The sequence below is a fragment of the Narcine bancroftii genome, chromosome 6 (genome assembly GCF_036971445.1).
Source record: "Narcine bancroftii isolate sNarBan1 chromosome 6, sNarBan1.hap1, whole genome shotgun sequence".
Classification (NCBI taxonomy): domain Eukaryota; kingdom Metazoa; phylum Chordata; class Chondrichthyes; order Torpediniformes; family Narcinidae; genus Narcine; species Narcine bancroftii.
The window spans coordinates 32750725-32777674 of record NC_091474.1 but is presented as its reverse complement, the minus strand read 5'-3'; positions in this window follow the sequence as shown (position 1 = coordinate 32777674).

Sequence of the window (26950 nt, the reverse complement as noted above, 5' to 3'; positions counted from 1 at the left end):
TGCTTCCTAATATCTCCATACACAAATTACATGCATTTAAATAGGAAATATTCTCTGCCAGAGAGCAGCAATACATTCAATGTAGTTCTAATAAACTTCATTGATTATTATCATTTCTCTTTTGACCACAGTATATTGATTGAACCTTCATTTGAAGCATGCTGAATATTTTCTCCTTTGTTTTCAGGTCAAACTGTATTGAAAACTTTTCTTTGCCCCTAATTCCACAGAGATAACCCTACCTTTGCTGTCTAAATTAACCATAAGATTCTAATCAGATGTAATGACAACAAATTGGATTAGAACATTTCTGTAGGCAGGAATGATTGAACAGCATTGGGAACTGGGAAGAGAAGTGTCAAATAATATTGTGATATTGAAGTCCACTCACTACTACCTTCGGGCTGAAGGTACAGAAGCCGGAAGATCAGCACCTCTTGCTCAATAACAAGAAATGTTTCTTTCCACATTTAACAGGCTCTTGAACAACCCCTTTATTTCACCGATCAGTGAACACAATAGGACTCTCTGCACTTCTGTAGGCACTTTTTTTTTGGCTCTAAGATAACAATGAATATTTATTATTGAGATTTTTGATGTACAGGCAGTCCCCGGGTTATGGGCATCAGACTTACCAACAACTCATACTTACGAACGGACTACGTGTGCCTTCAGCGATTTGTCATCTCAAGGCAGGAGAACGCCATCCGCCATTTTAAGTCAGATCACGCTGCCTCCCTTGATGCCCACTTCAAGAAATTGACTCCAGTAATTTTATATGTATAGTAAGTTAAAATACATACCTTATACTTAAGACAAACATTTGACTACCTGATGCTAAATGTAGCTGTTCCAACTTACCTACAAATTTGACTTAAATACAGTCTTAGAATGGATTTCGTTTATAACCCAGGGAATGTCTGTATTTATTATGTTTTCAATTCAATTGATATTTAGTATGCTGTTTTTGTTATTGTTTTGTAGTTGTTGTTGCTTACCTGCACAGCCGCAGCAAATAAGAATTTCTATTCATATGCATATTGTACAATGCATATGACAACAATCTTTTTATCAAGGACAATATCCAGTGAAAGAGAGTCTACTCATCTGTTGCAGGCATTCAGTCTCATAAGCATGGTAACATTCTCACCAATGATGTCCTGGGACTCAGCGCTGATCTTCATTTGTTTTTTTAATTCCTTTATCAGATTCAGGCATTGCTGGCAAGGACAGGTTTTTCTTGTGATGAAAAAGATTAGAATCTGAAATCCAGAGCAAAGAACAACGAAGTGCAGAGGGTACTCAGTGGGTTAAGAAGCATCAGTGAGGGAAAGGAAATGGTCAACATTTTGGGTCAAAAATGCCACGGGACTGAAAGTGGAGGGGAGAAAGAAGCAGAGGGGGAAAGGGAACCAGAGGCCAGCAGGTAGACAGATGGAGCTAGGTAAGGGAGGGAGAGGATAGAGTTTTGAGGCAAAGGCAGGCGAGTCAAATAAACCTCTCAAGGAAGAAACTCAACCACCATATTTTTCCTGTTAAGAGAAAATGGCTGTCATTCAGAATCAGTTGAAGATGTCCAGACTCCATGATGAGATTGAATCAGCCAGGCAGTAGAATTCCTACAATTGAGCAATTGATGAAGCAATAAGCACAAATTCTTGCTCATACTTTAAACATCTTATAGAATCCAGAATCTAACCTGGGGCATGGAACATAAAGCAGTAGAGCACAGTAACGATCCTTCACCTATGATGTTGTGCTGACTAACATCAGTCGACTCCACATCAATCCAACCCTTCCCTCCATCACATTTCATCGCCCTCCCAACCCATATTCTTCTCCAGGAATACTGGAGAAACTGAAATAGCACAGGGTTTTTGTGGTAAGTGAAGAAACAATATATATATTTTTAAATCCAACATATTTTCAAATATTTGCCTGAAAGAATTACATTCTGCACACATATTCTTGTTTTTTTTTGTGTTAAAATGTTGAGGAGGAGCAATTATGATTTAATGGGATATGAAAACACAGTCTACATCAAACAATAAAGTATAACAATTGTGAGCATGTCATGCTGGGAAAGAGTATCAGGTTTGGTGGGTTCATAGAGAGACAAGTCTGGACACAAGTGTTACAATCACATGTAACTTTTATTAACACATGGGAAACAAACAGGGAGAACATTAAACAGTATTCGATCACTATTTCAATAAAGCGACAATACAGGCGTTCACCTCAGACTTCGGTTGCACTCTGACAACGGTAAACCTACATTCGACCCGTTCACACACTTAAGTACATACATTACAAACAGGGACTCTTACACACACCCTGTTTCCTGACCAACAGGGACACAAGTATTGATCCATCACAGAATTACGGCTTAGCTTCAGTGTAGTGCACACCTTACTTTTCCAGCGATATCCACAGTAGTGACCTGGCATGGAGCAATGTACGGGGCTTGGACCATGAGGCAGAGAGAAAGAATGTGCTGTGCATCTGTGTTACAGTATATACAGTTCTAATCTGTACTTCTAGCCAATAATGACTCGAGGTGATTTAAATTAGCCAGCGGCAAGGTGTGCACTAATGGGTGGTCAGAGTCCAACCTTGATTGACAGGTGATATGACTTCCAAATAGGTGTCAGATGGGGAGGACACATGACCACCCACAATATACACACATTCCAGACAGGCAGGGAGGCCACGTTCCCTCGACACACAGCAGAGCAATACACAAAAGTGCTGGAGAAACTCAACCCCTATGTCTGCAGTCATTCTTGTTAAATTACATTGTGGGGTACTTTACAGTGAAGAGTTCATAAATTTCTGAACTCAACAGATCACCAATTTCTCTTTTGTGTTCTGGAGAAAGTTGCAAAGCACTTGTCTGTGGAGAGGATGAGAATAACTGACAGAAATGTTAAGATTTCTGAGTTAAACTATGCTTAAATTATATGCAGACATCCTGAAGTTTCACAATAACTACATTTGCTAACACAGACCATTGAGTGATGTTGATCTGGGTGTGGGCTATTAAAATAGCCAATGCTGGGAAAATTCATAGAAGGAACTCCAGTGTTCAATACATTGGTACAGGTTCATTTGAAAGTTGGCTTATTGTCGGTTGCAACTTTGGTGTCTGTCGTTTGCTTTAAATTGCACTAGATGGCAACACAATACCTTAGCATCCACATTTGAGAAATGAGCAGCCTTGTGGGACTGTAGGGGTGGGCAGATCTTGCATTTCACTGTTAATCACTTGCCTTGTCACGTTGGTAAGGTGTCAGTTGTAGGTCGGTATCTGTGTTATTCAGTCTGCAATTAAATAATTATAGCTTGTCACTGGCATTTGGCAGGCCGTTATTTTATGCCTCAGCTGACTGATTGGAATATCCACACAGAGAAAGTCCATTATAATATTCACCATTGCAATTTTTCAAAATATCATTTATGCAGTTAATATGTTGGAAACATACTTGCATCTTAAATCTGCAGAAAACTCAAGGAACCATGGTATGTGTTGTGATTACTTTATTTGGCTGCTTGTCCTCATCTTTACCTACTTCACTTTTATTTATTCACTTAAGTCATGCTCCTCTATGCATTAATCTGAAGGGTGTGAAACAAATGATTAAAACTCCAATAATTTCGGAAAGTAAAGATGGATAGGCATTCTATTTTATAAAAATGCTGCATTCGTACTCATACAGAACAATCCTTAGTCCAAGCATCTTGGGTATGTTGTTGTTTTTATCAAGAACAAAACTCTTAAAGTTAAAAACAAAACATATGCATGCATTTACTGATGATCATTCTTGTGAAGGTGTGTTGAAGTGAAGTGCTTTAAGGTAAGGAATACAAACATTTTGAATGAGAATATATTTCCAAGTCAGGATAATGTGCCAAGTGATGAGGTTTAAAAAAAAATCTGTGTAGGCGTGTTTCCATTTATGTGCAATCTTTGGTCATCTCGATGATGGAAGTAGTGGATTTGGAAAATTCTTGGTGAGTTGTTCCACGACATCTTGTGGAATCCATTACAGTTCTTCCTGTTAATTTTATGTTCAGAAGATATGGTCAAAGAAGCCTAAACTGTTTTTCATGTAAGAATAAGGCCGTTTTCACTCAAAAGAGAAAACGCTGGAAAAACTCAGCAGGTCAGGCTGTAGCCAAATAAAGAAAAATACTGTTTGGATTTCAGACATTTGACCTCTCATGATGGATCCGACTGAATGAAGGTGATCGAATCATCAGGGAATAAAACAATTTGTACATTTGCAGACAGGGTAAATTGATGCACATACATAAAATCAGTGAATTAAAAAAAAATAAATATATAATTAGTAGCAGGTCGATTTGTCTGCTGGTCAACTGCAATTGGTTCTTTTGTTGAGTACAAAGGAACAATCCTTTATGCTCTTTTGTACTCAACAATGAATTCAACAATTTCAGATCATCAGTAATTTGAGCTGCGCAGCAAACCAATCAACCTACCGCTAGCTTACATTTATTTTGGTCTCACCTCTTTACACCTTCAGCAACCTTGCATTTAGGAATTTTATCTGCTATTTCAGAATGGTTAAATAATGTTATTTTACAGACTGATAATTCTATCACCTCTCTTTCAGTCAAATCTCACATTTTGATCTTTAATTTCTCTTGCCCTCCATCTTACACAATAGCGCCCACAACACCCTCACTCATCCCCTGCGTAAACTCGGTTTTATCTTTTACTTTCAATAGACAATAGGAGCTGGAGTAGGCCCTTCAGCCCGTCAAGCCAGCACCGCCATTTTACAGATCATGGCTGATCACTACCATCAGTACCCCTTTCCAGCCTTATCCCCATAACACTTAACTCCTTTGCCGGATCTCAGTGATCTGTGATGCTCACTCTGCTTCTCTCTTCATAGATACTGACGTTTTGCTAATTCTTCCAGCACCTATCTGTTTTATTTTGAATTTTTGGCATTTCTTGCCTTGATCTCAGGTTCTCAGCTTTCCAAACTATTTTACCTCTGCTGTTTCTTAACCTCAGAGTCGCCACCTTGTGGCACCCTTGAAAAGCACATTGTGTATCTGATGGAGGTTGAGTGGGAGACGCGTTCAATTCTCAAATTTCCAGCTGTAGCCATCTCTTCAATGATTCTCTTTCAAAATGTGGTGAATACTTTTCCTATAAAATACATATAAACCAAGTTTTCTTTTTCATTTATTCTGATCGATTGTGCAAATAAATTAGAAAAATAATTACAGAATGAATAGTACAGCGGTAAATGATCATTCAATTAATTAATTTCAGTAGATTTAATTACAATTGCAATTATGCTTGAAAGATGCATCGTGGGTGAAAAGCATGAAGACTCCTTCAGTGATGTGTTATTTTACAAGTAACCTAATGAGTTGAAGGATATGCACTTTCCTCGACAACATATGGTCACTTTATAGACATTGCCAGACTTTGGTGAGATTCTGTATAAAAATCAAACAAAAGATTTCTTGAAAGCAATTTGTTTAGGAATATTTTCTGCTATTTCAGAATGGCTCGATCAATGTTAAAAATGCTAAAATTAGCAAAAATGTATTATGTGAATTGTAAAAGGCCATGATTCGTTTCTGATTGAAATCACTTTTCATCACTGATTATTTACAAATGCGTGTAAGACTCTTGCATGGGGCTTCATGTGTTCCAGAGACAGTTAACATTTTTATTTACCTCAAGACACTATTAAGATCTTATTACAAGCAAGAACATCAATACAGCATCCTTGTGCTCAGGTATTTGTGGATGAGTCAAACATATCTCAAAAATAAAGGATAACTTGGACAATGTAGGAAGTTTTGTAGAGCTGCCAGTTACTGTTTCAATTGCAGTATTTCTGGAAGGTTTGATCTGAAATCTGATGCTTCATTTATATCTCACCATTCAGATTACGGGTAATCCCCGACATGACCGCAATTTGGACCAAAGAATCAGTCGTATCTCAGAATGGACGTATGTCGGAATTGTGTACTTACCTTGTTAGTTGGCTTCCCAGGTCTGTTTTGATTCCTGTGAGCATGTTCGAGTCTTCAGTTTGTGCAGGCGTGATGGGTTTGCGTATTCGAGTTTGGATGGCACAGGCGCGAGAGTTAAATGCTCTAACGACATTGAATTTGCACTTTTAACTCTCGCGCCTGTGCCAACCGATCTCCAATATGCGAACTGCGGATGCACCAACTGAAGACTCATGCATGGCCACAGGAATCAAAAAGGCCGCATCCAACCTATGGACCCCGGGACGCCGACTAATAAGGTAAGTACGCACACTTTGGCTCTTATATGCCCTGTATTCCTGTTACAGTTTGTCAAATGCAACATAAACCATGTAAATTTTATATTTTTTCTTTATTTTTAACAAATTTTCGGTCATGTGGGTGAATGGTCCCAAGTCACATAGGTTACAAGTTGGGGAGTACCTGTACATCCATTGAAATTTCATATTATAAATGAAATAGCATTCATGCCTTCAGTAACAACATAATACAGCAAGAAGCTTTTTGATTTTCATGCGTAAAGGTAAAGGTTCCATTATTGGCATATAATATTAGATTTAAAATGTAACATAAATGAAATAATTTAACTTTTTGTCTACTGAAAGGCAGACAGAGTCACCACTTTGTCCAGCGCCTCGCGCAGAAACCTACAGCACCTGGTGTTCCTTTGTGGTCTCCCCTCCAAGTACTGGCCAGGCCTGAGCCTGCTTAGCTTCTGAGGTCAGACAATCTCAGGCATTAGGCCACAGGAAGTCTAACTTTGCCGAACTCAAATATATGACCATCACTGATGGTGCTAAAGAAGGCATGTACCATATATACTTGTGCAATAGTTGAGGTTTTAGGATAATTTTTGGGGTCAAATTTGGGGGGTGGGGTGGGGTGTTGCACTTTTACACAAGTCATACTCTTGACCGTGGCAAATGCCTTCATCATTCAAGTCATCGGGACCTTGGATGGATGGGTGGCCAGGGCATTGGGAGCTCAGATGGGTGGGCAGCCAGGACCTACAAGAAAGTCTGTGGCTGGGGCATTGGGAACTGCAGTGGACAGGCAGCCGGGGCGAGGATCCACTGTCTGGTTGTTGGGAGTTCCAATGGGCTCCCAACTGGAGTGAAGATCCACAGTCAGGGCATCAGGAGCTCAGATAGGTGGGCAGTCTAGAATTGGGAGCTTGGATGGGCGAGCAGTCTAGCAGTTGGGACCTCTGATTGGTGAGCAGTCAGGGCATCAGGAGCTCAGATGGGCAGGTGGTTGGGGCCAAAGATGGAAGGGGTGTCGTTGATGTTTACACATGTCATATGGAAAAGGTGATTTTTTTTATCGACTATTACACAAGTATATATGGTCCACCTCGTGATCAATTTGTATTATACATCTGCAATTCTTATGAGTAATGATCAATAAAAAGCAATAACTTGCAGATACAATATAACCAAATTGAAATATAGTAAAGTGGAAATGTTTACCTGATAGATGATAACTGAGGTGACATTGAAATGACAATTAAAAGATCATGGGAAATTATCTTACTTGTTTCCCGACTGGGTTTGGAGATAGCTGTCTTTTCCTCAACTCCATTTGTCAACTACTTCACATCACACGGTTTCTGTATCTTACAAAAAAATCTATAAATTTCAACCTTTCATGTTTAAACAAACATATTTAGCTTTTGGGAGAGAAAGTTCAAGATTTTCTCTTGTGAAGACGTACTTCCTGCTTTACTTCAAATATAGCTCCAAGTTTCATTGTATTACTTCCCCATTTTCTGTACCTATTCCCTTCAAAATATTGTTTTAAATATTTTGATTGGTTGATCTTTTAATCTCTAAGCTCAAGGGAATGCAAATCACACTTGTGAAGCCTTTATATCCTTATAAGTCTGTGTTACTCCCACAGAGAAATAGGAGTCTCTGAAGGTTAAATAGAAGGGGTAGTGAGGAAAACTCCGCGTATATTTGAATCAGTGTCACAATTTTATGAACATGTCATGAAATTCACTGTTTTCAGAGCATCACGGTGCAAATATTCCTATAAACCACTTTAAAAAATAAATAAAAATCATGCAAGAGGAAGAGAAAGGTAAAGTCAGGCAGTGTCTGGTTCATTGATCATTTGGGAAGCTGATGGCAGCGGGGCGGGGGGGGGGGGTGGGGGGAAGAAGCCCTCCTTGTGCCGATGACTGCTCGTCTTTAGTCTCTTGCATCTTTTTTCCGATGGTAGCAGAGTGAAGAGGGCGTGGCCGGGGTAGGTGGGGGTCCATGAGGATTGAGGCTGCTTTCTTAAGGCACTATCTCTTGTAGACATCCTCGATGCAGCGACGTTGAGTGCCCAAGATGTCACAGGCCAAGTTAGCAACCCTCTGGAGATTTTTCTTACCCTGAACATAGGCACCAGCCAGAATCCTCTCCACGGTACACCTGTAGAAGTTTCCAAGAGTCTCTGGTGACATACTGAATCTCCTCAAACTCCTCACAAAGTATAGCTGCTGGCGAGCCTTCTTCGTGATTGCATTGGCATGGAAGTTCCAGGACAGATTCTCAGAGTTGTTGGTACCCAGGAATTTGTTGACCTTTTCCACTACTGACCCCTCTGGTTAAGGATTGGTTCTTGGTCTCCTGATTTCCATAATCATCTCTTTGCTTTGCTAACGTTGACGGCAAGGTTGTTGATGTGACAGCACTCAAATAGTTGATTCTTATCCCTCCTGTATTCTTGTTCATTGCGATCTGTGATTCTGCCAACAACTGTGGTGTCATCAGCAAATTTGTGGATGGCATTGAATTGTGCCTGGCCACACAGTCATGGGTGTAAAGTGAGTAGAGCAGTGGGCTAAGCATGAATCCTTGAGCTGTACCTGTGTTGATCATCAGTGAGGAGGAGACATTATTTCCAATTCATACTGACCATTGCTTACGAAGGTAATCGATAGTTAGACAATAGAAAGGAGGGAAATACATAAGAACAATATTAATGGAATATTAATGGAATAAGGAACAACACATGATATTTTAAAGGGTAGGATACATTACAAAAATCAAAGGTGTGAGTCCACTGAGATAATTCTAAATGGAGAGGATAAATTTAAATGTGATTTCTTATGAGATTAAGCATTAATGCAGCTCAGTGAGAACAAAGGTAATGGAGAAAAGGGTGTTTTCTGTACTGGGATAAAGTACAAAGAGTGGAGCATGGGAGGCTGACATGGACGTCTTTCAAATAATCAGTGATAATTGTAGCCTTGGCTCACTACATGTTTCTAGTCCAAAGGTGTGTGGCTGCCAGCATTATGCTTCCTGACTGACAAAGCTCAATGCAAGCATTTGTGATCACATTTTGTCACCTGAATGCATGAGAGAGAGAGAAAGGTGGGAACAGGGTAATTACATGACCTAAATTATGGCATTCTGTTATGTGGCACAAATATAAGAAATGAATAATTCAAGAAAATTCACAATGCTACATTAACACTACTGGATACCTTTAAGTAAATTATACATAATGATATAGCTAAGAAGTTCAGACCGTGAACCAAAAACCAATACAGCCTTGTGCAATTCCCTCACTGAATTTATTGCCATGGAATTTATAGTTACCTTCCAGTATTCTTGATGTACTCAATAGCTGATGTCAGGAACTGTCAAAGATGACAACTTTTAAAATGCTGATTCCATTTTATATCTCACAAATTATCGGTTACACATTTTAATATTTACATTGAATGGCATCCCATTAAAATGGCAGCAGTTCAAAAATCTTTTACTTTGTTTTGTAATGGCAATTGTTCTTTAGAAGTATTTTGAAACTTATTTGAATTAAATTGGCGATATCCATAATCCCTTGGGTTACTCTGCAATCCGATTTTATAATCTCAGTCATTTGTCTTATCATTTCTGAGCCAGCTACTTCCAACAGTAACTCCCAAGTTTCTCCCCGCCGTATTTCTCATTTGTCTTGCCAAAGCCTCTTCACAATAACATTTACCCAATTTCCTCCGGAAGACCACAGCAGAACTCACTTTCACCAGATCTACATGCTGAATATTCTTTACACACTGTTTAAAGAAAACACTTCCTCATGCCACTCCTAATTCTTTGGAGTTGTTGGTGGTTGAGTTGGAGAAATCAAGCCTCCCTGTCCCACTGTGAAGTAATATTGGGAATTAGCTCCACTTAAAATCTCAAGAGCATATAAATAAAAGACCATAAAATGTTTCATGATCTCACGCACATGGTCAAAGACATTCAACACATCAAATTCCACCTCATTATAACTTTATCGCTAACTTTTTACCCTCTCTGATGTTTACCAATTAATTTGAAAGCAATCTCTATCATTCTGAATCTGTATTACTCAGTCAGTCATACACATCCTCTCAGATTTATGGTCCTAACTTCACTACCACATCCTGCAGCTTCTGTACCCTGCCCCCTATTCAACTATTGGAAGCAGATGAACTTGGCACACTGCAGCACAAAAAGGATGAGACTCCATCTTGATTACATCCATCGGGTGGCAGCAATAGTTGAGGGCTGGAGTGATCAGCTCTCAGCTCTGGAGGGAAGAATGCTGGCCATAACGTTGATATCAAGTTGGACCAGCACAGGTTGGAAACCAGGTTCATGCCCAGCCCTTCTTTCAAACCTCGCTCTCCACCCCACCACTTCTTCTGCAAGCACACTATGACTTGAATAGTCACAGAAGTTGAACAAACGTTATGCAGAGCATGCTTTGGGACTTCAAATTAAAACATAGCTATGAGTTGTTTTCCCACAAATGAGGGCATGAAAATCCTTGACCGAGTATACAGTTGGAAGGCTGCTTTGTAAAAGAAGACCACCAGACACTGTTATATTGGATGTTCACTCTTGAAGGTTGAATGAATGTGACGATTGTTGCTGATTGACAGGATGCATAAAAGATCAATTATGTCTATTATTTTATGAAATAATAATTTACCATGCCCAGTTTTGGATAAGAAATACTGTTCCAAATGGAGGTGACCTTGTCAAGTACCAAGTATAAAGCTGTGTTGAGTCACGATGAAGGGATCATTCACCTATAAGGCACCTGGGTGACAAATCCCTCTGCACGCACATTAAAAAGTAGGGATTATTGAATGCCGTAAGGACTTCTGAGTAATCAGGGATTGTTTTGTGTATAAATGTGCTGTTAGAATCTTATTAGTAATTTGAGATTATTAGATGAGTCATTAAACAGTACCTAGTCCAGTGGTCCTCAACCTTTTTCTTTCCACTCACATCCCACTTTAAGTCATCCCTATACCATCAGTGCCCAGTGATTAGTAAGGGATTGCTTAAGGTGGTATGTGAGTGGAAAGGGAAGGTTGAGAATCACTGCTCTAGACCCAATTGTTACTGAAATATTTTGCTTGAGAAAAATTGTCATTGGCTCATTTCCTTCAGAGTTATGAAACCATGCACATGACGAGTCAATTAGGTACGATTAAAACAGTGGTTTTCAAACATTTTCTTTCCATCCACTTACCACCTTAAGCAATTCCTTACTAATCATGGAGCATCTATGACATAGGGAATACTTAACAGTGGTGTGTGAGTGGAAAGAAAAAGGTTGAGAACTACTAACCTAGTCACATTATTCCTCTAACTAATCTAAAATAAATAGAAGGAAAAGAGACTGGGCAGTCCATTCTGAGAGTAGAGTGGGAAAACAAAGGGTTTTCTGGTTATAACCAAATTTATCATAAGGAACTGGAAGAGATCCAGTATAAAATTATGATTCTTAAACTATATGGAAATATTGAAAAAATGGTCGCCAATCTTCTTCAAATTTAAAAGCTGTATCAAATGTCCGACTCCTAAATTGCCCCAAACTTAAACATGACATGACAGTAGAGAGCCATTGAGATAGAGGGGTTGGTTCAGATCCTTCCATGTAAGTAATATGGCTTTTCTAGCCAATAATGTTGAAAAGGCAATTATTCACTGTGGAGAATATGCCCAGTCTCTGCTGGTATGATTCCAAAAATAGCTGTTAATAGATTTGGTTGTAATTCTAATGCTAAAACTTTTGCTAGGGTTTCCAATATTGCTTTCCAGAAATTATCTCAATTTGAACAGAACCAGAACATATGAATTATGAGTATACTTTTCAAGCCGTACCTTCCATCATCCCTAAAATATTTTTGACAAGGTAGACTCTAAGATATCTTCTTACATTTGGAATAATGAAAATCAGAGATTGAGCAAACCTTTATTGCAGAAACAAAAGAAAGACGGAGGAATGGCTCTCCCTAGTTTTAGAATTTATTATTGGGCTATTAATATCTGATATATTACCTTTTAGATTTATTATTCAGATGTATATGAATGTTCTTTATGGGTAGATTTGGAAAGAAATTTAGTTGGCCTCGTTGCTGGGAGCTCCTCTTCCCATTATGTTATCCAAAATTAATAGATGAGATTTTAACTCATTTCTTGATTAAGGATTTGGTTCCAGTTGTGTAAATTTTGGGGGTTTCATAATTTTTGTTTTATCTAGTAAAATACATCTTAATTTCTTTTTTTAAAGTATCATTGATTGATCAGGCATTTTCAGTACGGAAAACGAAAGGAGTAATAACCTTTTAGGGCCTATTTGCTGGAGACTGCTTAATGTCTTTCAATCAGTTAGCAGACAAATATGATTTGCAAATTAGGGTCTTCCTGTCCACTTTACTTCCAAACTACCCTTCTGCTTCCCCATCTAATATGATAGACCCTTTTTTTTTCAGGTTTATCCACTTCAAAAATGGTTAATAGCTACAATATATAATTGGCTATTTAACTTACAACTGACATCCAATGATAAAATTAAAAGTGCTTAGGTATTGGAATTCCAAGAATTGCTTCCGGACGATCAATGGGATCATATTTTTCGACTTGTTAATACTTCATCAATTTGTGCCCATCATTCCTTTATTCAGTTCAAGGCGGTACATCGGGCACGTATGTCTAAAGATAAGTTGGCCTGTATTTTTCCCAATGTAAACTCTACTTGTGATAGGTGGAAAGTTCAATTTCTTATAAGCTCAGATGTCACTTCCTGTATCTCACCACCATACCCTATCATCAAGATCTTATCCTTTGATCCTTCTTTCTCCACATTGACTTTAAACCCCAACATGATCAATCGAGGGCCAGTTAAACAAGGAAGTGATCACTAAGTGTAACATTGTCTGCTAACAGCTCAGTCATTGTGCTGTGGGTGGTGTATGATGTTGGAGATGTGACAAGTTTAAAAGCCAATGTACAGGCAACTGTGCCTGAATTTGAGGCATATGGAAGAAATGAATAACTAATCATAATGAAAATAAATGAGCATTAAATGATTTATGTCCGCCCAGTGATTGTACTTCATTATAAAATGAAAGGGTCCCTGGCTTGTGTTAAAGTAGCTCGATGATTGCATTTTAAGTGTTTGGGAGAACAATCTGATTCAAGTTATGTAAAGGGAGGCACTTGATTGATTAGTTTACAGTTGTATAATTTGTCATCCTGCTTATTCATTGAGGCTGCATATTGATGTTGTTAGAGAGCAGACCATTTGTTAAATGTGCAATATGATCATAAGTTATCACTATCCAATGTCTAAGCCATCTTCCAAGGTAGAGAGATGGATAAAACAATGAAGAAGCAGCCTAAATCTGCCAGGAACACACATCAATGCTTCAGCAAGCCCAGCAAGGGAGCAGAAAATGTTGGGGTTGATGTTCATTTTCACATCATCTAAACATACACTATCAGAATGGGAATGGAGCCCATCTGTGATTGTGTGGTCTATTTTCAATCCATTAACTTAGAATGAAAAATTAATATCATATATTTCGACGCATAAGTGGAGTCTTGAAACTCTCAAAAAGCACTCAAATATCAGGGGTCAACTTGTACACCAGATACAAAAATTCAACTCAAAAAAACGCTTGATGTAGATTTGGCATATAAGACAACACTGGAAGCATCTCCTCATCACTGGCACTGCCGCTCCCTGACACTTCCCCACCATCAGATGCCACCATAACCCACCCAGACTTTTTACAATGATCAAGCTCGAGGTCCCCGCTCCTGCTTCTACCAGGAACCTATGGTCCCCACTCCTGCCCAAGAGCTCGAAGTCTCTGCTCTTGCTGTGAGCCCAGTCCCCGCTCCTGCCTGGTGGGCCAAAATACCTGCTCTGGCCCAGTATGCCTAGGTCCCTGATCCTGCCCGAGATTAAAGTTTCTGCTCCTGCCGGGAGCCCAAAATCCCTGCTCCAGCTTGCTGGGCCAAAATCCCCGCTCCTCCCCAGTAGGCTGAGGTCCCCACTCTTGCCTGAGAACCCGGTCTCTGCTCCTGCTGGGAGCCCAGTCCCCACTCCTACCTGGTGGGCCAAGGTCACCACCCTGCCCGAGAGCCAACATGTAGCCATGGTTCCTGCACCAAGCACACTTGGGCAGTGAGGCGACTTCTTCGATGTTGAGAATGGAGTTGCCATTGCTGACTCCAACTTCAGCCGATGCTGAAGACATGGACCCAGCACCATTTGGCATCTTCCCGGCCAGAAGCAAAGGTTTTTTTTTTTAACTTGTTTGCTTAATTTACAGATACGATACTTGACAATTGTGGTGTTGTAACAAAGTTTGGGTTGTTGCTGGGAGGCCTGGACACCACTCTCCGGCACGTTGGGGGGTCAACCTATAAAACTATGAAATTGAGACTGAAAATGGGGACCCAACTTATCTGAAGGACGACTTATACGCCAAAATCTTTTATGACTTGGCCATTCCGTTTGGTTCAGATTTCCTCTCTGTGTTCTCCTCTCAGGAGACAACGTTTTGCACAGACAGAACAAACAAAAATCTAATTTAATGTTGTGAAGATGCAGAAAGTTGGTTAAGGGTTGAAATGTGAATTTCAGATTCTGAATTATTTAAAAGTATTGCTATCCAGAAGTAACTCATTCCTGTCAGTCATTACCAGAGAGAGTCACAGAGCACTGGAACAGACGCTTTAGCCTAATTTGTCTGTGCTGATTATAAAATACCCATTCACCCTAGCCCCACACTAAACCCATCTTGTTCTCCCCACTGTTACGCTGTTCTTTCAGGAAGAACGACTTTACATGGGTTCAACACTTAACCAACTTTATTTTCCTCGAGCTGCTTCAACCGACTTCCAGCGACAACCCACATCATATGCCATGTCCAGTTTCCACCCAACCACACACATTGCATGCTTGGAAATGTAGCTCATATTTACATGCATAATAATGCACCCACACTCTCACCAACTCACCCAATCTCAAAGTTGGTGTTGTGGCATGCAGAATCAGGTGTTATAGAATGGTTGTAGAATGGAAGGAGGCCCTTTGGCCCATCACGTCACAGCCTGTTCTCTCCTAGAGCAACTGTCCATTCCCACCCACCTCATGCATTCCCATAATCTTGCAACTTCATCTCCACCATATATTTGTCCAATTCCCTCTTGAGGTACAAAAGGGCAAACTCCTTGATTTCCAAAAGGGCCAAATTCCAGATTTCACACACATGCTGCACAAAAAACGTTTCTGCATTCTCTTTAAATCTTTTTACATCTGATGTCCCTAGTTATTGATATCTCATCAATGAGATTGGCCTCAATCTATCCATTCTGACAAAACCTTCTTAGTTGATACACTTATACCATATCTACCTTCAGCATTTTCCCCTCCAAACTAAATAACCTAGGCCCCTGTAATCTGTTCTCATGGCTGTGGTCCAAAGAACCATTACCATAAATCCTTTCTGGACCCTTTCCAATATCTTTGTATCCTCCCAATGATGTGGCAACCAGAACTGAACACAATACTCCAGTTAAAGTCACACTAGTGACTTTTAGTAAGGGGTCAGCATAACTTCCCTGATGTTGCACTCTATATCTCTTGTTAACACCCAGAATTAAGTGTGCATGTTGATCAGTTTCTCAGTCTTAATCGGTCACTTTCAACGATTTGTCCACACAAACTCCAATTACCTCTACTCCTAAACACTACAGAATCTTATCCTTTATTCTGCATTCTCGCTCCTCATTCTTCCTACCAACAGACGTTGAATCATATTTCTCAGTTTCAAACTTCATTACACCTGCTGCAGTCTATTGGTATTCACTGTCCAGATCACATACCATGTGTTTTATGCCTTGAAATGTGATTGAGTCAATCCACTCTCCTCTGTTTGTTTACACAGCAGATGCACGGAGGACCTGGAAGGAAAATTAGACATCAAGCCATTCACTGTAAATCTCAGATTATCCATCAGTAATGGAGCAGCCACATATGCTGTATATAGTGATCATAAGGAGCAATTGAGAGACAAGGTAAACTTTGTTGAGTGACTCATATCTTGATAGCTTCAAACTTTTCCATTACCAACTAATGGAATACTCTCCATTTGCCAAGATGAGTGCAGCTCCTCCATTCAAGAAACTTTATAGCAGCTAGAACAAACAGTCAACTTGGTTAGCACTAAAAGCACCACTCTAAATATTCATTGCTTCCGACACTGGAGCTCCATGACTGCAGTGTGTGCCATCTACAAAATGCACCATGGAGACTCATTTTGGCACTTGCAGACCATGAACTAAACAGCCAAGAAGGACAACAGCACCGATCACTAAGGAAACATACTGCAACATACAAACTTAAAAATCTATTGATGCTTTGTCACCAATGGATTTAAAGCTTGGAACTCACGAGAAGATTTCAATCAGTTTGTAATCACGAGAAGAATTGTAACCTCTCCCACCTTCTCAAGGGTGATTAGAGGTGGGCAATGTACATACATCTCTCAAAATGATCCAACCTTTCATACCTCAAGATTATTTTTATCACTGAGTTAATTTATAACATTTCAAATTCTATTTTATTTTAATCTAGATTAATCGATCAGTACTATTTAAATTCTACCATTTCTTAAAATTGAAATATTAAATAAATGGGCAAAGAAATTCTATACCCCTGCTGTAGTTGAGTTAAAGGATTGCTGCAGTGGAGAGCCAAAAATCATTTTGATTACGAGTCCTCATTGGTACTGAAATGTTTTGCACTTTTCAGCAGTGGGAAATTAGCATTGAGGAAAATGCCTGGGCCTGGAGTGGGGTTGCAAGGGATGATTGGTTGATGAGACTTGTGGCCTTGGCAATTTAACAGAATTTGGCTCTGGGCCTGTGTAGGGGTTGATCAGAGACATCAAGACTGGAAGGATAGGACAGGATAGGTGAAGGATTACAAAAAGAAATGCCTAGAAATTAATGTTAAAAAGACCATTTGGCCCATTGGATCCATGTCAGTAGCCCACAGAGTGATTCCCATCACTTCTGTTCTATTTCTCCACAATTCTCTGAAGCTTTCCAGCTTATTCTCTCTGACATGACACCGACTCCCCTTTCATTTTCCTTCTACCTTTCTACACTAAGTGATATTTGCAGTTGCTAATTGACCCTACCAGCACATCCTTGAAAAGTGGAAAGAAACCAGAGCACTTGGCAAAAAATCTATATGTTTACAGGGAAAACTCCATTCAGACAATATAGAAAATCAGGATCACATTCCTTGGAGATGTCAGGCATTGCATAATAGGGAACATACAATTGAGCAGAATCAATTTGACTCTCAATATTGACTGGTAACTGGTATCCTAGAAAACTTGACCTCATTTCTCCCACAATCCACTAAAAGACGTATTTTTTCAGGACAGAATGTCATCCCGTGTGTGGCAGCACTACTGTGGTATCTTGTCATTACTTCCCCCCTCTATTATTTGTGGGGATTCCTTTCAGTCTCAGCTCCTCAATGCCCGGTAATGGAAGGAGTCGAGACTGTGGTCCTTCCCACTGTGCCATCATGTTAGCTGTCCCAAGCCTCAGTGCATCCCTCAGTATGTACTCTTGCAGACTGGAATGAGCCACTTGAGTGCATCCCCACTCCGATATCTCCATGTCCTGAAAGACCAATACCTTTTGGGCAGATCAAATTGCATTTTTCAATGAGCTGCTGGCCTTCCAGCAGTTCTGGATGACTGATTCTGTGTGCGCCCATAAACCAGAGAGTCCTCTATCACACTGCTGCTTGTGATCAACCGTAACAATGACCCTTGATCCTTCTCCACACACTCCTTGCAAATCTGAATTCTACAAAGAGGTGAGTGGCTGTCTCCACTCCAGCACAGTCATCTCAATGACAATGAACGTGGAGGGTGATGCTCCGGTTAGAAGGGTCTAACTGGGAGGGCTCCTCTCACCATCATCTAGGCCAAGTCGTTATGCTTATTTGTGAACACTGGCAATGAGGCATTCCACCAGATGACCTGGAACAAGGAACCACAACAGTGTCTACAGGCAAGCAGGAAGTGCCTCACTGAAATTTCTGAAATCGTGCAAAATTATTCAGAGAAAAGGGTTTATTACATTTCACTCTCGATGGCCACTTTTCAATGACATCATGGTGAAAAATTACAAGATTTTGTGATTTAATTTCCAAGCTGCATTAAACTACCAATCCTGTATCGAAAATAATGATATATTAAGTAGCACCCATTTTGGTTAATGAGTAAAAATGCTAATTAATACACATGGTTAGCAAAGTCAGATTCAATTAAAATGATCATTCTCATGCATTTAATTTTCTCTGGTGAAGTTTTGTATCATAATGATGAATAGCCAGGTAGGTGTAAAATCTAACCTCAAAGCTAAACAGTTAAATATGTCAATTATTCTCTTCTGGGAACAAAATGCTTGGTTTGAAGGCTGAACAGTAGTCATTTAATCAATGGAAATGTAAGAATATCACAATAGCCATTTCTGATGCTGACTACATTCCATTGCTAATCACCATTGAGTCAAACAAAGCTCAGTGGGGTTTGACCTAACTGACTTAAACTCCCCAGCACATTGTTTGTCATCACTCTCTCATCAGCTAAAAGGTTAAGGGTTATAGGTTCAAGTCCCACTTCAGAGACTTGGAATGAAAACTTAGACTGATACTCCAGTACAACATGAAGGGTTATCGGTTCAAGTCCCACTTCAGAGACTTGGAATGGAAACTTAGACTGATACTCCAGTACAACATGAAGGGTTATCGGTTCAAGTCCCACTTCAGAGACTTGGAATGGAAACTTAGACTGATACTCCAGTACAACATGAAGGGTTATCGGTTCAAGTCCCACTTCAGAGACTTGGAATGGAAACTTAGACTGATACTCCAGTACAACATGAAGGGTTATCGGTTCAAGTCCCACTTCAGAGACTTGGAATGGAAACTTAGACTGATACTCCAGTACAACATGAAGGGTTATCGGTTCAAGTCCCACTTCAGAGACTTGGAATGGAAACTTAGACTGATACTCCAGTACAACATGAAGGGTTATCGGTTCAAGTCCCACTTCAGAGACTTGGAATGGAAACTTAGACTGATACTCCAGTACAACATGAAGGGTTATCGGTTCAAGTCCCACTTCAGAGACTTGGAATGGAAACTTAGACTGATACTCCAGTACAACATGAAGGGTTATCGGTTCAAGTCCCACTTCAGAGACTTGGAATGGAAACTTAGACTGATACTCCAGTACAACATGAAGGGTTATCGGTTCAAGTCCCACTTCAGAGACTTGGAATGGAAACTTAGACTGATACTCCAGTACAACATGAAGGGTTATCGGTTCAAGTCCCACTTCAGAGACTTGGAATGGAAACTTAGACTGATACTCCAGTACAACATGAAGGGTTATCGGTTCAAGTCCCACTTCAGAGACTTGGAATGGAAACTTAGACTGATACTCCAGTACAACATGAAGGGTTATCGGTTCAAGTCCCACTTCAGAGACTTGGAATGGAAACTTAGACTGATACTCCAGTACAACATGAAGGGTTATCGGTTCAAGTCCCACTTCAGAGACTTGGAATGGAAACTTAGACTGATACTCCAGTACAACATGAAGGGTTATCGGTTCAAGTCCCACTTCAGAGACTTGGAATGGAAACTTAGACTGATACTCCAGTACAACATGAAGGGTTATCGGTTCAAGTCCCACTTCAGAGACTTGGAATGGAAACTTAGACTGATACTCCAGTACAACATGAAGGGTTATCGGTTCAAGTCCCACTTCAGAGACTTGGAATGGAAACTTAGACTGATACTCCAGTACAACATGAAGGGTTATCGGTTCAAGTCCCACTTCAGAGACTTGGAATGGAAACTTAGACTGATACTCCAGTACAACATGAAGGGTTATCGGTTCAAGTCCCACTTCAGAGACTTGGAATGGAAACTTAGACTGATACTCCAGTACAACATGAAGGGTTATCGGTTCAAGTCCCACTTCAGAGACTTGGAATGGAAACTTAGACTGATACTCCAGTACAACATGAAGGGTTATCGGTTCAAGTCCCACTTCAGAGACTTGGAATGGAAACTTAGACTGATACTCCAGTACAACATGAAGGGTTATCGGTTCAAGTCCCACTTCAGAGACTTGGAATGGAAACTTAGACTGATACTCCAGTACAACATGAAGGGTTATCGGTTCAAGTCCCACTTCAGAGACTTGGAATGGAAACTTAGACTGATACTCCAGTACAACATGAAGGGTTATCGGTTCAAGTCCCACTTCAGAGACTTGGAATGGAAACTTAGACTGATACTCCAGTACAACATGAAGGGTTATCGGTTCAAGTCCCACTTCAGAGACTTGGAATGGAAACTTAGACTGATACTCCAGTACAACATGAAGGGTTATCGGTTCAAGTCCCACTTCAGAGACTTGGAATGGAAACTTAGACTGATACTCCAGTACAACATGAAGGGTTATCGGTTCAAGTCCCACTTCAGAGACTTGGAATGGAAACTTAGACTGATACTCCAGTACAACATGAAGGGTTATCGGTTCAAGTCCCACTTCAGAGACTTGGAATGGAAACTTAGACTGATACTCCAGTACAACATGAAGGGTTATCGGTTCAAGTCCCACTTCAGAGACTTGGAATGGAAACTTAGACTGATACTCCAGTACAACATGAAGGGTTATCGGTTCAAGTCCCACTTCAGAGACTTGGAATGGAAACTTAGACTGATACTCCAGTACAACATGAAGGGTTATCGGTTCAAGTCCCACTTCAGAGACTTGGAATGGAAACTTAGACTGATACTCCAGTACAACATGAAGGGTTATCGGTTCAAGTCCCACTTCAGAGACTTGGAATGGAAACTTAGACTGATACTCCAGTACAACATGAAGGGTTATCGGTTCAAGTCCCACTTCAGAGACTTGGAATGGAAACTTAGACTGATACTCCAGTACAACATGAAGGGTTATCGGTTCAAGTCCCACTTCAGAGACTTGGAATGGAAACTTAGACTGATACTCCAGTACAACATGAAGGGTTATCGGTTCAAGTCCCACTTCAGAGACTTGGAATGGAAACTTAGACTGATACTCCAGTACAACATGAAGGGTTATCGGTTCAAGTCCCACTTCAGAGACTTGGAATGGAAACTTAGACTGATACTCCAGTACAACACTAAGGGAGCAATTTTGTGCTGGAATCTTTGGCTTTCAGTATAACATTAAACTAAGATCCCAGCTTACTGGTGCTGAAGTGCTTTGGGACATGCCAATATCTAAAAGGCACAATAAAAATGCAAGTTCTTTTCTCTTTGCTAAGAATCGTAGTAAGTTAACACACAAAAGGAGATTATTCAGTGCGTCATCCCTCACTTGTTACAATATTTACAACATTAAAATATTTTCTCTTCGTAAAATCATACATTTCCCTTTTAAAGTATTGGAGGGCTGCCATTGTTGTACCTGAGAGAACATTCAAGAAACATTGCATGAAATGACTGCTCCTATTCTTTCCTTTCCATTTTTAAGTTATTTTTTGAGATGTGTTCATTCCAATCAATCGCACAGCCACTTGGCACAACAGATAGTTCCAAGTTACCTTATCACCTCAACATGTTGAACGTCTTATAATTCTTATAATATTGAACCAGGATAATTAATCTTATCATCTCTCCATGTACTAGCCAGGAGATTTTTTTTTGTTAAATCCTGCAATCACAGATCTGTGCCCAAGTTAGTGGTACCAGTGCTGGACATCATGCCATGAGGGGTTACAGATTCCAGCGTACCAGTGCAGGGCATCAGAAATGGAGGGAACACCCCTGTTAAGAAGGAGATGACCCTACAGGATGGTGACCATGAGAGCAGACGAGGGTGGGGCTCAGCGAGTGAAGGATCCACACAGGTTGCGGGCTGTAGTAAGCTTGTAGTTGAAGGACTCCAACATTCATGGCGATGCTTTGATTGCCTTATGGCAGAGAAAAAAATATCATGTTACTTTTTTCTTTTTTAATATTTTTATTATTTTTCACAAATAAACATATTTTTTTTACACACAGAACATTTTTGCACAATAAAAGTGACAAATTACATAGCTCAGCAAAATGTAAAGGTACACAGAGTGCATCCATAATACAAAAGTGCATCTAATAATAATTTTATCATGGATAGTTATGTCTCTAAACCCTATCCCCATGCCAGCGTTGTATGTTCTTTGTTCCTGTAGTAAAATGGCAAAGAACTGAAATTCAGAATTCATATTCTGTCTAGAGTTTTTGGAAATAACTTAGGAATAGTCCTCACAACATTTGAAATCTTATATATGAGTTATTAATTGAGTAACAAATCTTTTTCAAATTTAAGCAGGACATAATGTCCCTCAGCCACTGAGCATGAGTGGATGAGGCAGCATTCTTCCATCAAAACTAATCGCACATCTGGCCAAAAGAGAGACAAAAGATGGAGTACAATATTTGACTGGAATTAAAAGAAAATCATCCTCTCCAGTTGAACCAAAAATAGCAACCAAAGGATTAAGCTTCAAATCTACATTAAGGATAACATTTGAAACACATCCCTTCAGTATGTTTCAAGGCTAGGGCACATCCAGGACATATGAATTAAAGAAGGCTCTCCACTCTTACATTTATGACAACAAGAATTTACATCTGAATAGATAGGAGATCATTTAACTTTAGAAATGTGGGCCTTACGTACAACTTTAAATAGTGACAAATGATGTCGGGCACATAAGGATTTAATATCAACCAGCTTAAAAATTGAATCCCAAACCTCGTTCGATAATGAAAGGCCTAAAGCCTGTTCCCAGGCATTCTTAATTTTAACTAGAGGGGCATGTCTCAAACCCACCAACTTAACATAAATAATGGATATTAAACTGTGGTGGTACCCCACTGGCCTACTGCAGGGGGCAACCTCTGTACCTGCAGGAAGGTAAGGGGACAGGACAACACCTGGCTGGGCTGCAATCAATCGGCCTGAAGGGTTCAAGCCCCACCCAGTCGGGTGTCAATCACCCTCTGGGATATAAGCCTGCGCTGGCCTACAGCCAGTCTGGCTCTGTGGAAGTCTTTGTGGATTAAAGCCTGTTGTACTCTCTTTACCTTGTGTGTGTTTGATTCTGTCTAACAGCACACCACATAAACCTTTGCGAGAAAGTTGTAAACTAAAAATTATGTCAATAATCTTCACATCAGGTGCCCCAGGGAAATCAGAGTTTAAAGAAAATGCCTGATTTGCAAATATCTGAAAAAAATGAGTATTTCATAACTTGAACTTTTCAGAAAGCTGTTCAAATGATGCAAAGCTGTTATCAATAAAAAGATCTTTGAAATATTCAACACCCAATCTATGCCATTCATGAAAAGCAAAATCATGCAAAGAAGGTTGAAAAAGATGATTGGACAGAATAGCACTTGAGAGAGAAAAACCATGAAGTCCAAAATGTTTTCTGAACTGTGCCCACACTCTCACAGTGTCCCTGACAACAAGATTGTCAATTGATTTATTTAAAGAGAAGGGAAGTGAGAATCCAAGAAGTGCTGGAATAGAAAAGGTTTTTAGTAGAATTCAGCTCCATTGCTACTTAAACTGGACGGTCCACTCGGTTATGAAAATGTAACCGAAACATAAGGTTACGTATTTTGACTGCCCCATAATAAAATATGAAATTAGGTAGTATGATGCCTCCATTCCTTTTAGATTTTTGATCATGGACTTTATTTAGACCAGGATGTTTACCCTTCTATATATAAGATGGGATAGCTGAATCAAGTGAATAAAAAAAAAACAATTTGGGAATGAAAATTGAGATAGATTGAAAAAGATATGAAAATGTAGGTAAGTTATTCATTTTGATAGAATTAATCTGGCCAACCAGAGACATAGACATTATGTTAAGGTCTCTTTCACATGCTTTAATAAAGTAAGGGCATTTTCTTTAAAAAGACACATGATTCTTTGTATCTGTAATACCAAGATAAGTACATCAATTTCTCACAATTTTAAAAGGAACACTAGTATACATGAATGCAGGTGCATTCAAAGGGAAAAGGTCACTTTTATTCAGGTTTAATATGTACCCTGAAAACTGACTAAATTAGGAAAGTCATGACAGCATAGGAGGTAAGGAGGTGTCAGGGCTTGATATGAAAAGCAGAAGATCATCCACATATGTTCAATTCCCTTCCTACATATCCCTGAAATATGCTTGCATTTTTGAAATGCAATCACTAATGGCTCTATGGCCAAATCAAAGAGTAATATACTTAGAGGACATTGTTGACAGACCCCGCCCCATTGGAGATTGAAAGATTGTGACTGTTGAAAGTTAATGAGAATTGAAGCCATAGGAATGAATACAGTCATTTAATCCATGTAATAAAACATGATCCAAAATTATTCATAAATAAATACATCCACTTGTAACAAATAAAACGTTCAGGAACCACACTGGAGGGTAAATACAAAATATCCAATGAGCAATGTATATTAAAATAAGAGTAACATTTCTTAATTAAAGCAGTCTGATCTTCAGAAAGGATTAATGGTAAAATATTCTCTGATATACAGGCAAAATCATTAGCCAAAATCTTAACATCACCATTTAATGAATGAATTGGCCTGTAGAAGGAGCACTCAGTTGGATTGTTACCTTTTTTTTTACTATGAGATATATACACACTTCGTTAAATGTTAGGTAGGGTAACTACCTAAACAAATCAGATAACATACAACCTGATTGAAGTGAAAGCAAATGAGAGAATGATTAAATAAACTCCACTGGAAACCCATCAGGCCCTGGAGATTTTCCAGAATGTAATGAAGAAATAGCAGCAGCTATTTCCTCTTGTGAGATAGGCTCATCTAATCTCATTTTGGTTATCCAAAGAATGCATAGGAATATTTTAGTGATCCAGGAAACTCTTCTTCAAACTACCATCATTTGTGAATTCAGAAGCATAAAGTCTGGAATAAAATTTTGTGAATGTATCATTTATCTCAGAGTGATCTGAAATAATGTTTACCATCATCCAATCGAATCTTTGTAATTTGACACTTAGCTTCAAAACCTCTCAACCGATTAGCTAAACGCTTCCCAGATTTGTCACCGGGAATATAAAAACTGACTCTTTCTCTTCAAAAGTTGGAATTCAATCAGATATATTGAAAAAGATCAAATTAGTGTTAAGTTCAAATTGCTTCTTATATAACTCAGGATTTTTAACTTGAGTGTATTGTTGATCTTTTTTTAAAATTGATTAACTAATTTTAATCTTACTTCATTGGCCTTCCTTTTTATATTCACAGTATAATTAATAATTTGCCACCCAGAAAAGCTATCAAACTAGAAGTTTCTAATGAAATATTTGTACTAAATGAAAGTTATTGGCTCTTCCATAAATTTCACCGTCAATATCTGATAGTAAAGTCGAATTGAAATGCCAGTGTCAATTTATTTGAGGGAGACTAGGAAGGGCCATAGATAATACAACAGGTGTAATACAAATGATATTACCCTACTCTGATAATTACAAGAGCGAGTCAGTGGGATCAGTTGATTATCAATAAGAAAATAATCAAGTCACAAAAAAGTTTGATGGACATGTGAAAAGAATGAATATTCTCTCCTATTTGGATAAGAAAATGCCAGACATCAGAAATACCATAATTTGATAGAAAAAAGAATGAATTAATGAGGCAGATTTACTCATTGTTAGGAGATGAACAATCCAAAACAAGGTTTAACCAACAATTTAAACCCCTACCAAGCACCAGATAGTCCTTGACTTCTCACCGATGCAAGTTACATCAACACGCATATATGACCAATTTTAAAAAAAATTCTTTATTAAAACTACCGTACAAGTACATATTTTGTATTAAAAGTACAGTATACAGTGGTCCCCACTCCCTGTGGCAGCCCAAATTCCTAATCCCCACGGCAGCCCGAGGTCTCCATTCCTCGCGACAGCCTGAGGTCCCCATTCCCTCCAGCAGCCCAAGGGATCCATTCCCCATGGCAGTCTGAGGTCCCCGTTCCCTGACTTACAACCAAACCAGAATTACAACCAATCCTTCATCCCCCATTACAGTCGTAAGTCGGGGATTATCTGGTATAGACTTAAATCTGGTATGGAGGGAAAATAACATTCAAAAAACCCCACATTATCTACAATAGGGGCATAGTCATTTGCAAAAACTACCATTTTATTATATAATTTCCCTGAAACAATGATATAATGACCATTTGTATCTGATACAACATTGTGCTGAACAAAAGGAATATTTTGATTAATGATTCAAGATTCAATTTTTTGACATAGTAATAAAACAGTATCATATTACATGATTTTTGTTTCTCTCCTGCAATCTGGACAGATTTGCCATCGGCTGCAATTGCACAAGTTCCTCTTACAGTCAGACACGGTCAGAGAGAGAGAAGCAAAAAAGAGTCCCCTCAGAGTTATCAAGTGTTCATAGATTTTCTTCCAGTGCTTCTGCAGCCCTCGCAGC